The 16714-nt window shown below is 47.4% G+C and overlaps 1 protein-coding gene across 20 annotated transcripts in view; it reads right to left on the bottom strand.

Moving 5' to 3' along the window:
* Positions 1 to 16714, bottom strand: part of TNS1 (tensin 1) — a 221448-nt gene that overhangs the window by 147195 nt on the left and 57539 nt on the right. Inside the window, exon 1 of one of the 20 annotated variants that reach the window (XM_082690450.1) lies at positions 5699 to 5858. The exons of 18 other annotated variants lie outside the window; for them this stretch is intronic. The gene's annotated coding sequence lies outside the window, so the exon portion shown is untranslated. Of the gene's footprint in view, positions 1 to 5698; positions 5859 to 16714 lie in introns of those variants that run through there. One more of the 20 variants, XM_082690447.1, reaches the window with a different exon arrangement.

Raw genomic sequence — 16714 nt, 5'->3', positions numbered from 1 at the left:
AGTGTATGGCAGAGTCAGGATTTGAGCTCCCATCTCTCTGACACCCAGGCTTGAAGCTGAACCAAGAAGGCAGCCAGGTAACCAGGCCAGCCGGAGCCTAAGGTCCAGCACGGATCTATAGTGTTAAAAGAGTTGGGAAGGAAGACAAGAAGAACAGGCGCTATGGGAGGGAAAGAAGGGACAGGCGGGCCTGTAGGCCCCGGGCTGCACCATCGGCTTGAGTGTCCACAGAGTTGCTACCCAAAAGTGGCAGACAGGAAAGGGACTGCAGCAAGCTGAAGGAAGGTCAGACAGCTGGGGGCACTGGAAGGTAGAGATGGAAGGCTGGGAGCTTTGGTCAACGTTTCAAAACGCACTTCTGAGCTTCGGGCTGGAATTACACCAACTCAGCACGGGAACATAGGTCATTCCGTGCCTCCTGGAAGTCGGTACCCAAAATGTGTTTGACTAACAAAAATGGAGAAATGCATGTAATTTCTCCAAATGTGAGGTTCAGGGGGGAAATAGAAATAAAAGAATCCTTTCGTTGTGCACCAGAACCTGGACCACACCCGAGGACAAAGGGGTTAAGGTGGTGCCCTTGGCAAGTCTATCTGCCTCCCCAAGGTTCGAACTTGGCAAAGCTAGAAAACAGGGAAAGGAACGCTTGAGGGACACAAAGCTTCTATAAAGCCCTGGGCACCCAGAAGATCCCCATCCATCTTTCTGGGCAGCAGAGATGCCCCAGGGGTGCCCAGACTGCTAAGCAAGTCTCGCTCCATTCTTGTATCTGCTCTCGGGGCTGGAGCCCGGAGCCTGGCTTGGAAGAGCTGCCTAATGCTGGCTGTAAGGAGGGGGTCGCGTGTTATCAGCAACACAGGGGTCTGGCTCCATTCATTCGCTGAGTGAGGCTGGGCAAGCAGCTTGATCTCTGTCCTGTTCCTCCGGCCTTCCCACCTTCCCCTGCCCGTCCAGCCACGACTGAAATAATAATAGCAATAATGAGTTCCTCGTGAGGCTGTTTGGAGAATTCACTGACATGATCCATGTAATGTGCTTAGTGCGGAACCTGGCGTCTAATTGCTTGATCATTGATAACCACGGCGATTATTATCCTTAACTATCCTGTCTGAGAGCCACAGTGGGGCCCTTTGGCCCTCAAGGCCTCAAAGAGCCTGGACCAGAGGAAGCCTTAGGGTGGGCAGCAGCCCACAGGACAAAGGAGGCTGAGAGGGGAGAGCAGCCCAACCCCATCCTCTCCAGGAATGCGGCTGGCGGCTGGGAGGGCGGGGGGCGAGGGGAGATGCCTCGACGCTGAGGTCAGGCCCTATTAGGAGCTGGCAGAGTGTTTATCATCCTCACGTGTGGGGGGAGAGGGGGGTGGTGGAGATCGGAGAGGGGGAGGAGGAGAAGCAGCTGCTGGAAGGAGCGGGAGGACTCCCGAGCGGGAGAAAACTATGCCTTTGCTGGTGTCCTGGGAGACCCCCGACCCTGGGCCCCTCCGCTAACTCACTCCGCGAGTGGGGGGCAGGAGGAGAGCCGGGTGCACACAGAGGTGGCCCCCACTCACTGCCCCAGCTAGGAACAGGACACCCACCTCACCGAGGGCCCCATTCCCAAAGATCCTCACAACAACCCAGCAAGCTAGACCTCATCATCCTCATCGGACAGTCAAGGAAACTAAGGCTGGGGCTGGTCAGGCTCACTGCCCGAGGACGCTCACTGACACCAGTCCCCAACTCCTAGGTCTCCTCCGTACCCCAGAGGCCTCTCATGGGAGTGGTTGCCTGGGAGGGGGGCAGGGGAGTGTCAGTATGAGAAAGGCTATGGTCTTAAGGAGGCTTGGTTGGCCTGCACTGGTTTTCCAGATCAGTGCAAGGCTGGCTGAGATGCACCGTCCTACAGACACACTGGCTGCCAGGTCAGGACAGCTCAGCCCTCCCCTGGCCAAATACAACCACTTCTATTCCTGACATTCCAATCAAGGGGCCCCAGCTGCTCCTTCGGTCCCCTGGTGCCCCTTTCCTGGCTCCCCACCCCCAGAAGACAGCCCCTCCGGAATGAACCCAACTCACTCCAACTACCATTTCAACCTGTCTCTTCCTAGACTGTCCTCCACCAAGACCAGGAATTTTTTCTGGGTCCCCTCAGTGATTGGGGTCATACCCACTCCTCTAGTGGAGCTAGAACCACCCTGGGCCTCAGTTTTCCCTTATGGAAAGAAAGAGGGCAAGTGACCCAAGGCCCTAACGGTATTTCTTCCTCTCTCTCTCTCACTCCTTCTCTCTCTCACAACACACACACACACACACACACACACACACACACCCCTCATAGCCACAACTCCTGCCTGTGCTCTGTGACTAGCCCACTTTGATGACTCCGATTACTGTCTCCCATAGTGATCAGTCACCAGACAGACTATGGCTGCCAACGTCTCCTCTCCCAGAAGGGAAGGTACCTCATGTGTCCCCAGAAGACTGGCCACACGTCCCAGAAGGCAGCAGAAGCCAAGCCTTGTGGAGGGCATGTTCCCACTAAGGCTTCTGAGGAGATATTCAAAAGCCTTCCTCTGATCCCCCCGCCCCCCGAGTCCTCTGAGAACAAAAATGACTCTTGCATTTTACAGAGGAAAGGAGGGATCTACTCAAATCTCACAGAGGGCAAGAGTCAAAGATCAAATTAGCAGACTAACAGGCCCAGACCAGAAGCGCAGACTTCCATCCCAGATCAGCCTGGTGGGGCCCCTGTATTCTCTATCCCTCTACCTACCCTGACAAATGAGAAGCTAAGTGACTATCATGCTTCCTGCAGAATGGGTGGATGTGATGTCCGTCTGCGTCAACTTGTCTCAGCCACAGTACCCAGTGATTTAACCAAACAAAATCCGGACGTTGTCTGAGGACATCTACATCTACAATCATTTGAACTTGAGTAAAGAAAATCGCTCTCCAACATGAAGACAGGCCTCGTCCTAACAACTGAAGGTGCAAAGAGCAAAAACTAAGGCTTCCCGGAGAAGAAATTCTGCCTCCAGGCAGCAACACCAGCTTCTATCTGATTGGCTAGACCACCGGCCTGCCCTAGAGATCCCACACCAGCCAGTCCCCGCTGCCGCGTGAGCCACTGCCTTCAAATAAAGTCTTATAATATACACACGGGCATAGCTCAGAGACGATGCACAAGTTCAATTCTAGACTACCATTCTAGAGCCAACTGCCCCAGTAAAGCCCGTCAGATGACTTTTTTGGTTTCCCAGTGCATATCAAAGGTAAAAGTTATGTTTACACTAGACTATAATCTAATAAGTGTGCAAAGGCATTATGTCTAAAACTTTACACAATTTAAAAAATACTTAATGGCTAAAAAAAGCTAATCATCACTGGAGCTTTCAGCAAGTCACCTTTCCGCCCTGTGCAGGGTCTTGCCTCCGTGCTGATGGCAGCTGACCTATCCGAGCGGGGACTGCCAAAGGCTGGCGAGGCCGTGGCAACTTCGCAAAATAAGACAATAACCTTAGCCACGGCATGGACTCCTCCTTTCATAGACCATTCCTCTGACACTGTCTGAGAGCATCTACCCACAGCATGACTTCTTTTATCACTGGAGCCAATCCTCTCAAACCTGCCTCTGCTTTGTCCACTAAGTGTGTGCACGATTCTGAATCCTCTATGGCCTTTCCAACATCCCCACGGCATCTTCACCGGGAACAGACACCCTCTCGAGAAACCGCTTTGTTTGTTCGTCCACAAGAAGCAACTCCCCGCCCACTCAAGTTTGATCACGAGCTGGCAGCCAGGCCCGCACATCTTCAGGCTCCTTGGCGAACTCTAGTTCTCCTGCCATTTCCACCACGTCTGCGGCTACTTTCCCCACTGAAGTTTTAAACCTCCAGTAGGTGGGGGGGGGGGGGGGGGTGAAAAAGGCAATCCTGGCAAAGCACACTATAAAGAGATATGTCTGTGTGTACCTCCTACTGGTCGCTTCTGGGAAGAACCCTGGATGCAAATAAGATGTCAAAAAACGTGACTCCTACCAACGTAAACTCCCAATGGCTGTGGCAGGGTCAATTCGACCAAATGATGATGATGATGATAATAATAATAATAATAATAATAGCATTGGGTTACAACTTTTTTTTAAAAAGTGAATATCCAGGTACCATACTGACATAAATAAATAACTGAATAAAACAATAAGGGCTCATAGACAGTGGGCTGAATAGGGACAGTACAATGTGAAAGAACAGTCGAATTCTATCTATCCATGTAGAAGGAGTGATGCAAACATAGACTCAAATAAACTCAAACTAAGAGACAGTCTAACAAATATCTGACACGTATTCTTCAAAAGTGTCCAAGTCATGAGAGACAGAGAGGGATTGCCGAACTGTCCTGGCTGGGTAGAGGCAAAGCCGGCAGACTGCTAAATGCAATATGGGATTCTGACGTGGGTCTGGGATCCGGAAAGGGGCGGTGCTGGAAAAACCCAGCGAACTCTGCTAAGATCTGTGGATTAGTAACAGCATCCCATCAGTGTTAATTTCCTGGTTTCGATCATTACACAACAGATCTGTAAAGCTGTCAACATTTGGGGAAGCTGAATGAAGGGCATATGGGAACTCTGAACTATTTTTGGCAAACCTTCCGTGAGTTTAAAATCATTTCCAAAAAAAAAAATTTTTTTAAGTGAGTTCTAAAGAAGACACAGATTAAGGGTCAGAATGAGAGCCGGAGGGGCAGTTAAAGAATTAGATCTTTGGGAGGAAAGAGGGATTCGATGTGGGAAGTCCCCCGATGCCTCCACGAATCAGAGGAGGGATGCTCAGATGAGAGAAGGAAGAAGGCAGGCTGCTCAGGGTGCATACAGCACAGCACACAGATCTGGCCTCTGGATAAGGAGACACAGAGTATTTGGGCCTCCCAGCTCTGGGACCCTCACCTAGAGAGAGCCAGACCTGGCTAACGACCATGACACCACCACCACCACCATAGATGTCACGGGTCACAGGCCACTAAGCACCAGGAGCTGAAAGCACGCTCCATATTGACTAATTTCACCTCATTATAATCCTGCAGGAAGGTCTTTATGACCTCAGTTTATAGATGAGGAAACTGAGAATCTGCGGTAAATGACCCCAAGTCACTCCACTATAAACAAGGGAAGCAGGGAATAAATCCAGCTCAGACTCCCAAGCTCCCAAACCTCAAAAACAAAAGAGACCTTGACTACCCCCAGTCCATCTTTCCTCTGCACAGCACAAGATGGCTGCTAAGAGCTTACCATCTCACCAGACATCCTGGTCTGGGGGGACCATACTCATTGTCTTCCCTGAAGATTAAAGCTGGCTTGGTCATACAGAATTCCCTCCACCCAACCCGGCAGCCTCTGTCTGGGACCCCACTCCCAACGCAGTGACAATGACACAAAGTGCTGGGATTCATGACGGCTCTGAGCACTGTCTATGCATTCACTCATTTAACCCTTATGTGACAAGGCAGGGACAGATCAGAAGCCCATCACAAAGAGCGTGTTGAAGAAGAAAACTCAGAAACGGATCTACCGTGTACAGGTCAGACTCTCTCCTCGAGGCTCTCTGTAAGTCTGGATTCTATTTCTGGGCCCCAGTCCCACCACCTTCCCGGCTGGGTGAGCAGGAGGCTCAACCATCCCAGCCCGTCTCCTCCTCTGGGTCCTAGGGGATTACCGTAATGCCTACCTTTTCGTGTTATTGTGAGGATTAGATGAAATGGCTCCTGTCCATGCCAGGATAGGGGATCTTTGTAAGCCAGGCACTCGTGGTGGAATTCAAGCCAGTGTGCTCTTCCTAGTGCAGGAGAGGGCACTGGAGCCTTTCTGCTGTTCCTCCAATCACGTATGACCCACGAGTGACCTTCCTCCCCGGCTTCCTTCAGCAGAACCCAGTTTGAACCCAGACACCTCTGGACACCCTCGCTTGGGTGCCCAGGCCCAGCAGGTGGAAGCCGGCCAGGGGGTTAATCTGTGACTCACTCAGAGCTTTCTTCTGCCTCAGGACATACATACCCCTCTCTTCCTAATGGCCCCCCACGAACATCCCAGCCTGCTTGCCAGCTACAGGGTACAAATGACCAAGTCACTCATCAGCCAGAGGCCAGAACCCTCAGAGAAGAGGGGGTAGGGCCTCAGAGGTCCTCAGAGGCAGGGCAAAGCAGGGCACAGGAAAAGGGGGCCAGGAGGTGACCCCAGGCAGAGGAACCAATGTGGGGGAGGGGGAGGGAGTATGGGCCATTGTCATTGTGGCGGAGCTGGCCAGACCTGCAAGCTGGTAGATTTCTGGGGCACTTGGCTGTCTGTTATCTTTGGGTCTCAGAATAACAGAATAAAATATGAGTTTCCATGTATTGAGAAAGAGCCTATCTCATGCCAGGATCTTACCAAATCCATTTTCTCTAATCCTCACATCAACCTTGCAAGGTTGGCTGATATCAATGTCACCAGTTCTATATAGATGAGGAAGGCAGATTTCGGAGGTTGAGAGACTTGTCTGATATGACACAGCTCACATAAATGGCAGAGTCAAGATCTACCTGACCCCAAGGCCAGAGGAGCTCCAACTCCCCAGCGTACCCTCTTGGGACAGGCAGGCTCTGGAAACTGCTCGAGGGCAGTGGCCCGGGAGGCTCAGAAGTTTAAGACAGTCTTGGCCGCTAGGGAGAGCCATGCAGGAAAGAATGCTGGGTTCTGGGAAGGCAGCTCAGGACCCCAGGAGGGAGGGGCTCACCGTGCCCCAGGAGGGGGGAGCCCACTTCTCCCTTACCCTCTCTGCCTAGCCGGCTCCAGCAGAAACTGTAAACCCTCACGCTAAAAGCTGGAAGCAGTGGAGGAGACTGGTATGGGCCAGGGATCTAGGAGTCACCCTGTTCCCTCCCGCAGCACGGACAAGCTTCCCCATCTGCGCCACACCACGGACCCCAGGCCTCATCAGATCTCTCACACTTTCAGTGGGAAACTGCTGGCCTCTGTTCCCTCCCACATATTTTACCACACGTCCTGTCTCAACAGGACCCCAGGGTTTCCCTCTCCCTTCCCCCTCTCTGGCTCCAAGTCTCCAACTCCCATTCGCCCCCTCTCCCTGCTCTGGGCTCGCACCCTCCCCCTTTCAAAGTCCTCTGTTCCCTCAGAGGCAGCAATCCCCTATGGGATGTTTACACAGCCCCAGAGTCAGAAACACTGCAAACTATGAGACCTTTGGGGAGCCACATTCCAGGAAAATGAGAAGCTCAGTGTCACTTTCTTTCCCCCCCCGCCCCCCCCAAGCCCTCCCCGCCTCGCCCCCTCCCCGCCGGGATGTGTATGTGTGTGCGTGCGCGTACTCACTGCGAGGACACATGCCCCAAGCTCACTTATTAACTCCTGAAGGTCCTGCACGCTATTACCTCAGAGAGAACTTTAGGAAGATGGGGCAGGGGTGAGCAGGGATATAAAAATGTACAACTTCTTGCAAATTTTTATAACACAGCAAGGAAACAACTTCCCATCCAAGACCTACGTTATCCTTGACCCATAACCCAGGGGGGAAGTGGAAGCCAGGAGAACACAGAGCCCGGAGGAACCAGTGGCTTCCTGGGGAACGTAAGCCCGGGAAAGCTGAGGAGTATCCAGGGCAAACACGGGTTACTCGGGTGCTGTCAGGGAACCCCACCATCAGAATCTTTGGGGACATTACGTAGTACTACGTATCCCTGGACCTGAGTCCAGGCTCACTGAACCAAAGCCGAGGGTGGCAGGAACATGCTTAACGGGCTCACCAGGTGATGTGGGACCCACTGACAGGTGATGTGAGGAAAGAGCGACCCATGGCTCCTCCCCCTTAGTAATCGGAAAAACGGGCCTCCACAGCAGGTGGTAGAGGCCAAAAGCAGAATGGGGTGGGCCCCGCTACAGGGAAAAGTCATCAGGCTTGGGAGCCCCAGCTTCCCAGAGTTTGACCTCGGTGTTCTCATTCAACAGCGCATCCAACAACATCTGCTTTAGGTATGTTTTCTCAAGGACGAAAGGAGTCAAGTGTCACATAGCTGCCACGCAGAGGACACTCAAGAAACAGTGGCCACAGAGTGATTGAAATGAAGAATCCCGTAAAACTAAGAGGAAAAAAGTAGGGTCCTTGAAAAAGCCAACAAAGTTGACAAGCATTTAGGTAGCCCGACCAAGAACAAAAGAGAGAAGACCCAAAGTACTAGAATCAGAAATGGAACAGATGTTCCTGCCGACCTCATGGAAATAAAAAGGATCGTGAAGGAAGACTACAATCATATGCCAATAAATTAGATAGCCAAGAGGAAATGGACAAATTCCTAAAAAGACACAAATGTCCTGAGGCGCCTGTGTAGCTCAGTCGGTTAAGCGTCTGATTCTTTATTTTTTTTTTTAAGATTTTATTTATTTATTTGACAGACAGAGATCACAAGTAGGCAGAGAGGCAGGCAGAAAGAGAGAGGCGGAAGCAGGCTCTCTGCAGCCCGATGCGGGGCTCGATCCCAGGACCCTGGGATCATGACCTGAGCCGAAGGCAGAGGCTTTAACCCACTGAGCCACCAAGGCGCCCAAGCGTCTGATTCTTAATCTCAGTTCAGGTCATGATCTTGGGGTCATGAGATGGAGACCCACATTGGCTCCACGCTCAGCATGAGTCTCCTTTGGATTCTCTCTCCCTCTCCCTTTGCTCTTCCCTCTCTTTCTCTTCCATATATAAATAAATAAAATCATATTTAGAAAAGATACAAACTTCCAAAACTGACTGAAGAGGAAACAGAAAACCCGAAGAGACCCCTAACAAGTAAAGAGATTGATCTCACAATCAAAAAACTGCCCACAAAAAAAAAAAAAGAAGAAGAAGAAGCCCAGACTCAAACTGTTTCACATGTGAATTCTACCAAACATTTAAAGAACAATCAATATTAATTCTTCCTAAACTCTTCCAAAAGTTGGAAAAGGGGCAAACACTCTCCAACTCATTCTGTGAGGCCAGTATTACCTTGATGCCAAAATCAGACAAAGACGTTATAAGAGAAAGAAAACTAAAAACCAGTATCTGTTATGAACAAAGACACAAAAACCTTCAACTACACACTAAAAAATAAAGCCAGCTACATTTAATAATAATTACACACCATGACCAAATGGGTTTTGCCCCAGGAATGCAGGGCTGTTTTCACACCTAAAAATCAACTAGAGTAATCCTATTCCATAATTAAATTCCTTAATACAATCCATATCAAAGGAATAGAAAAAACAAAACCACTGATCACCCCAATAGATGCAGAAAAAGATTTTGACAAAATCCAGTAATATCTCCTGATTTATAAAAAAAAAAAAAAATACTCAATGAACTAAAAATAGAAGGAAATGCCCCTAACAAAGGGTATCACAAAAAAAAAACAAAAAACCCACAGCCAACATCATGCTTAATGGTGAATAAAGCCAAGAATGAGATTAAGATTTCTGCTCTTGCTACTTCTGATCAACACGGTATGGGAGGTTCTAGCCAGCAAACTGGGGGGATGAAGGGTATAAGAAATCAAAAACATCCAGGATAGGGGCACCTGGGTGGCTCAGTGGGTTAAAGCCTCTGCCTTTGGCTCAGGTCATGGTCCCAGGATCCTGGGATCGAGCCCCACATCGGGCTCTCTGCTCAGCGGGGAGCCTGCTTCCTCCCCTCTCTCTCTGCCTGCCTCTCTGCCTACTTGTGATATCTGTCTGTCAAATAAATAAATAAAATCTTTAAAAAAAAAAAATTCAGGATGGAAAGGAAGGAGTGAAACCACCTCTATCCACAGATTACATGACCTAATATATTGAAAATCCTAAATAATTCACTTAAAAACTATTAGAACTCCCCCGAAGCAAATAATGCATCATATTTTTTTTATTTTTTATTAACATATAATGTATTATTAGCCCCAGGGGTACAGGTCTGTGAATCGCCAGGTTTACACACTTCACAGCGCTCACCATAGCACATACCTTCCCCAATGTCCATAACCCAACCACCCTTTCCCTAGCCCTCTCCCCCCAGCAACCCTCAGTTAATGCATCATATGTTAATAAAAATAAATAAATAAAATAAAAAATAAAAACTATTAGAACTAATGAATTCATCAGGTTGCAGGATAAATCTCCAATGTTCAAAAATCTGTATTTCTACACACTATGCATGTATTTCTATACAGCCATCTGAAAATGAAATTAAGAAAACAATTCCCTTTAAAGAAATTCCATTTCTTCCATTGAAAAGAATAAAATACTTGGGAATACATTTTACAAAACATACTCTGAAAACTACAAAACCGTGTTGAAAGAAATTAAAGAAGTTCTAAATAAATGGAAAGACATCCCACGCTCCTGGCTCGGAAGACTCAATACCGTTAAAATAGTAATACTCCCCGGATGGATAGATTAAATTCAATGCAATCCCTATTAGAATCCCAGCAGGTTGCTTTGCAGAAATTGATAGGCTGATCCTAAAACTCAGGGACCCAGAACAGCCCAAGCAATCTTCAAAAAGAAGACTCACACTTCCCAATTTTAATACTTACTACAAAGCAACAGTAATCAGAATAGTGTGCTACTAGCATAAGGATAGCCATATGTATCAATGAAATAGAATCAAATCCAGAAATAAACCCACACACCCAAAGTCAATTGATTTTTTGACAGGGTTGCCAAGATCATTCAGTGGGGAAAGAACAGCCTTTTCAACAAATGGTTTTGGGACGACTGGTTAGCCACATACAAAGGGCTGTTATGTTGGGTGCTTACCTCATACCCTCATACCCTATATAAAAATTAACTCGGGGTGTCTGGGTGGCTCAGTGGGTTAAGTGTCTGCCTTTGGCTCGTGTCATGATCTCAGAGTCCTAGGATCAAGCCTCACATCTGGCTCCCTGAGCAGCAAGGAGCCTGCTTCTCCATCTCCCTCACCACCCCTGTCTACCCCACACAACTTTTAGCTCACGCACTCACCCATGATCTCTCTCTCTCTCTCTCTCTCTCTCTCTAATAAATAAATAAAATATTTTTTAAAAATAACTCACAATGGATGAAAGACCTAACTGCAAGAGCCAAAACTATTAAACTTTTCGATGAAAACTTAGGGTCAAATCTTCATGACCTTGGATTTGGCAATGAATTTAATATATATAAAATGACTTTTGCTTTTGGTGTCATACCTAAGAATTCATTGCCAAATCCAAGGTCATGAAGATTATATATATTTGCATATATATATACACACTGTATCAAAATTTTGCACTTTTGTGCTACAAAGTGAAAGGAACAACCCACAGAATAGGAAAAAAATACCTCAAATCAAATATGATAAGGGACCTGTATCATGAACATAAAAACAAAACTTACAACTCAATAATAGAGACAACCCAACTTTTTAAGTGGGCAACGAATCTGAATAGACATTTCTCCAAAGATACACTAATGACTAATAAACGCATGAGAAGATGCTCAGCATCACTAGTCATCAGGGAAATCAAAGCAAAACCACGATGAGAGGTCACTTCCCATCCACTAGGATGGCTAGAATCAAAAAGTCAGATAAGCTGCGACGAGGAAGGGGAGAAATGATAACCTTCCCCCATTGCTGGTGAGAATGTAAGATGGTGCAGCTATGTCATGGGCTGGACTGTGTCCCTCTAAAAAGATATGTTGAGGTCCCAATCCCCAGCATCTGAGAGCATGACCTTATGCAGAAGTAGGTTCTTTACAGAGATAATCAAGTTAGAGTGAGCTTCTTGTTGTGAGCCCTAATCTAACATGCCTGGTTACTGGAGACGAGATGAGAAGACAGAAGTACCACTGATTGCCAGCAAACACCCAGGCACTAGGGAGAGGCAAGAAAGGATCTCCTCTACACCTATTAGAGGAGCATGGCCCTGCCAACACCTTGATTTTGGACTTCCAGCCCCCAGAAATGTAAGACCATAAATTCCTGTTGTTTAAAGTCACGAGTTTGTAATACTTTGTTACAGCAGATGTAGAAAACTAATAGAAGCTACTTCCAAAAACAATCTAGCAGTTCCTCCAAAAGTTAAGCAGAATTACCCTACGACCCTGCAATTCCACTCCTAGGCACATAGAACTGGCCCTTGAACAAGGGTGTTAGGGGCACCAACAGTCTAAACAGTGAAAATCCCCATTTAAGTTTTGACTCCCCCAAAACTTAACTACTAATAACCTACTGTTGACTGAGAAACCTCACCAATAACATCAAGTCAGTTAACACATTTTTTTCATTGAAATTGACACATATATTCCATACTATAGTCTTACAATAAAGTAAGCTAGAGGAAAGAAAATGTTAACAAAAACCTCATAAGGAAGAGAAAATACATTTACCATCCTATAAAAATCTGTGTATAAAGTGGACCTGTGCAGTTCATACCTGTGTTTTTCGAGGCATCCAGGAGAAATGAAAATATACAGTCACAGAAAGACTTGGACATGAATATTCATGACAGCGTTATTCATGATAATCGAAGATGAAAACAACCCAAATGTACACCCATTGATGCATGGGTAAACAAAATGTGGTAGACTCTCGTGATAGAATATTGTTCAGCTACGAAAAGGATGTGTCTTTAAAACATTACGCTAAGCGAAAGAAGCCAATCACAAAAGCCATACGTTTCTATTATTCTATTCATATGAAATCTCTAGAACAGGGAAATACGTTGGGACGGAAAGTAAATCACTGGTTGCCCAGGACTGGGGCAGAGGTGGGGGGAAAGGATGGAAGGACTGAGTAGCAATAGCTATCAAGTACAGGTTTCTTTTCAAGGGGACTAAAAGATTCTGACACGGATGGTCAGTGCCAGACCAAGAGAGAAATGATGGAGACGGGTCTTCGGAAACTGCAGACCAGTGGTTCTCAAATTTGGCTTCCAAGGGGACTTACCTGGCAAGGTTTTCATTAAATCAACTTTATCAAGAGAGAAAAAATACAATAAATGCAACCCTTTTAAGGATATAGTCCAAGGAGTTGGACAGATGTATACATCTGCATAACTATCACCACCATCAAGATAAAGAACATTTCTATCACCCAAAAAATTTCCCACACACGCTCTGGCAAGCTTCCCACCACCCCCAGTTCCAGAAAACTACTAACCAACTTTTTTGCCATCATGGCTTCCGACTTTCAAGAACTTCAGAAAAATGGAATCACCTAGCATGCGCTTCTGTGTCTGGCTTCCTTCCCTCAGCAGTATCATCAACATTCACTCACAACGCCATGTGCAACAACTGTTCATTGCTTTTCGTCGCTTGGTCATTTTCCACTAGCCCACAATATCACATGTTTCTCCACTCATTTGTTGTTGAACATTTGTTTTTTTCCAGTTTGGGGTTATTGTGCATAAAGCTGCTATGAATATTCATGTATTTTGTGGGCATGTTTCCATTTCTCTCTGGTAAATACCTCGGAATGGCTTTGCTGGGTCAGGCAGCAAGTGTGTGTGTAACTTCATAAGGAATGGTCAAACTGCTTTCTGGAATGGTCGTACCATTTTACATTCCCAGTGCTGGTTGCCACTTTAAAAATTCCCAAAGCCTGATCTTGCCCCAAAGCAACTAAATTCGACTCTTACCGCCCTAGGTGACTCTCCTGTATAGATAAAGTCTTTGGGACCACTGCTATAATCTCAGGAGCCCTGGGGCAAGCAAACAAGCAAAAGACACATCATATTTGCCTGCACCATTTCCTCGTGCCTTCTTGATAATGGACAGAAAAGAAGAAACACATAAGCCAGTATCTTGTCAAGTCCACACTTTGCCCTGTGTTGGTCACTCAGATTTTCCCCACCTTCCAGGAGTTAGAAGGCAGGAAGAATACAAAATAATAAATATTGGCAACTTTTTCACCACTTGATCTAGAACGTGGCATATAGTTGGGTCATCACTCTCAGTGCTCCCGAGAGCCCTACGAGATAGGTCCTACTCTCATCCCCGTCCTAGGAGGGAACTGGAGCACAGAGAGATTAAGGAACTTGCCCAAGGTCACACAACCAATTAGGGATGCACTCAGGATTTAAACGCAATACTCTGCCTTCAAGGCCAAAGAACAACGGATGGGTCCTGGGGCTGTGAGCCTCCCCCAGTCCAGCTATAACCCGGAGCAGGAGAGTACCCCAAGCCTCCAGCACAACCACGAAGGAAACATAAGCAGGTTTATGAGAGAGCGGGAAAGGTGGTGTGTCGTAAGACTGAAAGGCGGGAATTCATTATAGGATTTCCTTTCCTTTCAAGCTTCAAGGATGAGATTTAAACACTCTGGTATAGGAGAGGAGACCAAGTCATTGCTGGTGCTTGGGACAGGGAAGAGCCAGGGTCTGGGAAGCGGGAAGGAGAAAGAGAAAGAGAAACAGGAGGTGAGTAGAAGCCGCCTGGAGGCTGAGGCGGGGACAGTTTGCCTGCCCAGCAGTCGCCTGGTACCTTCCTTTCATTCACATCTGACCTGGAATGAGCATTCTGCTGGACGGAGCAGCATTTTTCATCTGGGATGAAAATTTTAAACAAGGGCAAATCAAGAGCAAGAAAAACATTTCTCAAAAACATATTAGGGCTTAGGGAAACGGTGTGGGCTACGTGGGTACCCCTCAGATCATCTTTGCAACTTTTCCGTAAATCTAAGACAACTCTAAATTTACAAGTTCCCTTTAAAATAATAGGTAAACAGATGAGAGTTAGCTAGTTTGATAAAATGCACCTGGAGGTTGTGGACTCCTAGAGCAGGGGAGCGAGAAGAAACACAAAACGGACGAAAATCTGCCGTGTATATATACACACTGTGCGTACGCTGGAATAAACGTGGAAGACAAATCCTGGACCATCCATTTTAACCCTCAACAGGAGCGAAGCAACTGGGGACAGATAAAGACCCCATGAGACAGACGGATGGGGACTAAGGAGGCTCGGATCTGCCTCCTTCAAGGGATTCGCAGTCGGGAACTGGAGGGTGGCATTTCCATCCACTGGGGTGACTCTCCAGTGCCCAAACCAGCCCTCTCTCTGTCTGTTTCACTCTCTTCCCTTCTCACTTGCTCCCCACCCATGGATTAGGGCAGTGCCAGAATCGCATAGAAAGCCTCTGGCCCTTAGCCAAGTCGGCTACCCTCTCCAGGCCCCAGTCTTGGATCTATAAAATGGGGCTGCCATGAGCCCAGCCCACCTCACAGAACCGAGAAAGTGAATGAAGATGTTTGTGTATTACAAATTTCTGTGTCGACAGAGATGATTAAAAGTTTCTAGTCACGTCTGTTCAAAATAGCCCCAAACTGCAAATAACCCAAACAGCAATCAACAGTGGGATGGATAAACAAACTGTGGTTTGTTCATAGGCTGGAATACAACACAGCAATCAAAAAGAATGAACCACTGTAATATGCAAGGACAGAATGTTGAGTGAATGAAGCCAGGCAGAAGAGTCAACAGGGGCATCTGGGTGGCGCCGTCGGTTGAGCATCTGATGCTTAGTTTCAGCCCAGCTCATGATCTCAGGGTCGTGGGATCGAGCCCCATGTCAGGCTCTACACTCAACATGGAGTCTGCTTAAGACTCCCTCTCCCTTTCCTTCAGCCCCTCCCCCCTCCATGCTCTTTCTCTCTCTCTAAAACAAATAAATCATTTTTTTAAAAAAAGAGTAAATGTACTGTATGATTCAATTTATAAGAAGTTCAAAAAGAGGCAAAACTAATCTGCGATGGCAGAAGTAAAACTAGAAATTTCCTTTAGGGGATACTGTCTTGGAGGGGTGCAAGAGGGCACTTCGGGGAGCTGGAAATGTTCTAGATACTGATCTAGTTCATATACAGGTACCAACTTACTGACGTGTGTACTTGACGGTACGTGAGTTATACTCCCGCTAGAAAATGTAAATGACTAAACGTATGTGGAGCGTGAATCTCCGTCAGAAGGTCAGAGGGCTATTTGGAAGGATATTACGAAATGATTTTGCTGCTCCTTCTCTCCTGCTCTCAAGCCCTCCCTCATCCCCACTCCTCTGCCTCTCTCTAAATAGGAACCTCTTGTTCCTCAACATTCCTTTATTCCACTCCTTTACTCCTTCATCGGACCCCTACTATGAGTCAGGGACTATTCTGGAAGCTGAGGGTACAGGCTAGCTCTCAGCCCTCCTTTGCGCAATTAAACAGGTACTTCATATCTACTCAGGGGCCCCTGCTCAGCAGCAGGGAGCATTTCTCTCAAGCAGGTCCCAGTGGCAAGAACTGGGCACTGAATACCTGAGATCCCTTCCAGTCTTCACCTGTGGTTCAAGAAAGGAGAAAGGCGCCTACTGTGTGCTGGTGTGCATTTATTTCTCTACAACACAGGTCACAGAGCTGGAAGGCAGCAGGGGTAGAGGGACAGGTTTGATTCCTACCTCTCTGCCCTTCCCAACACTGCCAAGGACCACCCTCCCAGGAGCCAGGTCAACCTGGCCCTCTTTCTGAGCATCCGTGAAGTCGGCCTCCAAGGTGGCCCCTCCATTGATTCCTGCCTCCAAGTAATCATGTCTTTACATAGGTCCCTCCCATAGTCAATGACGATGACCTAGACAACAAACAGGATTCTGTAAACATAACTGTATTTGTCTTCCAAGGAGAGGACAAAAAGACATTGTGGCCAGCACGTTGCTCTCTCTTGAACCACCCACTTTAAGGAAGCCAGCCACCATGTTGTAAGG

The sequence above is a fragment of the Mustela nivalis genome (assembly GCF_964662115.1).
Source record: "Mustela nivalis genome assembly, chromosome: 11".
Lineage (NCBI taxonomy): Eukaryota > Metazoa > Chordata > Mammalia > Carnivora > Mustelidae > Mustela > Mustela nivalis.
This window is presented reverse-complemented; position numbering and strand designations above follow the sequence as displayed.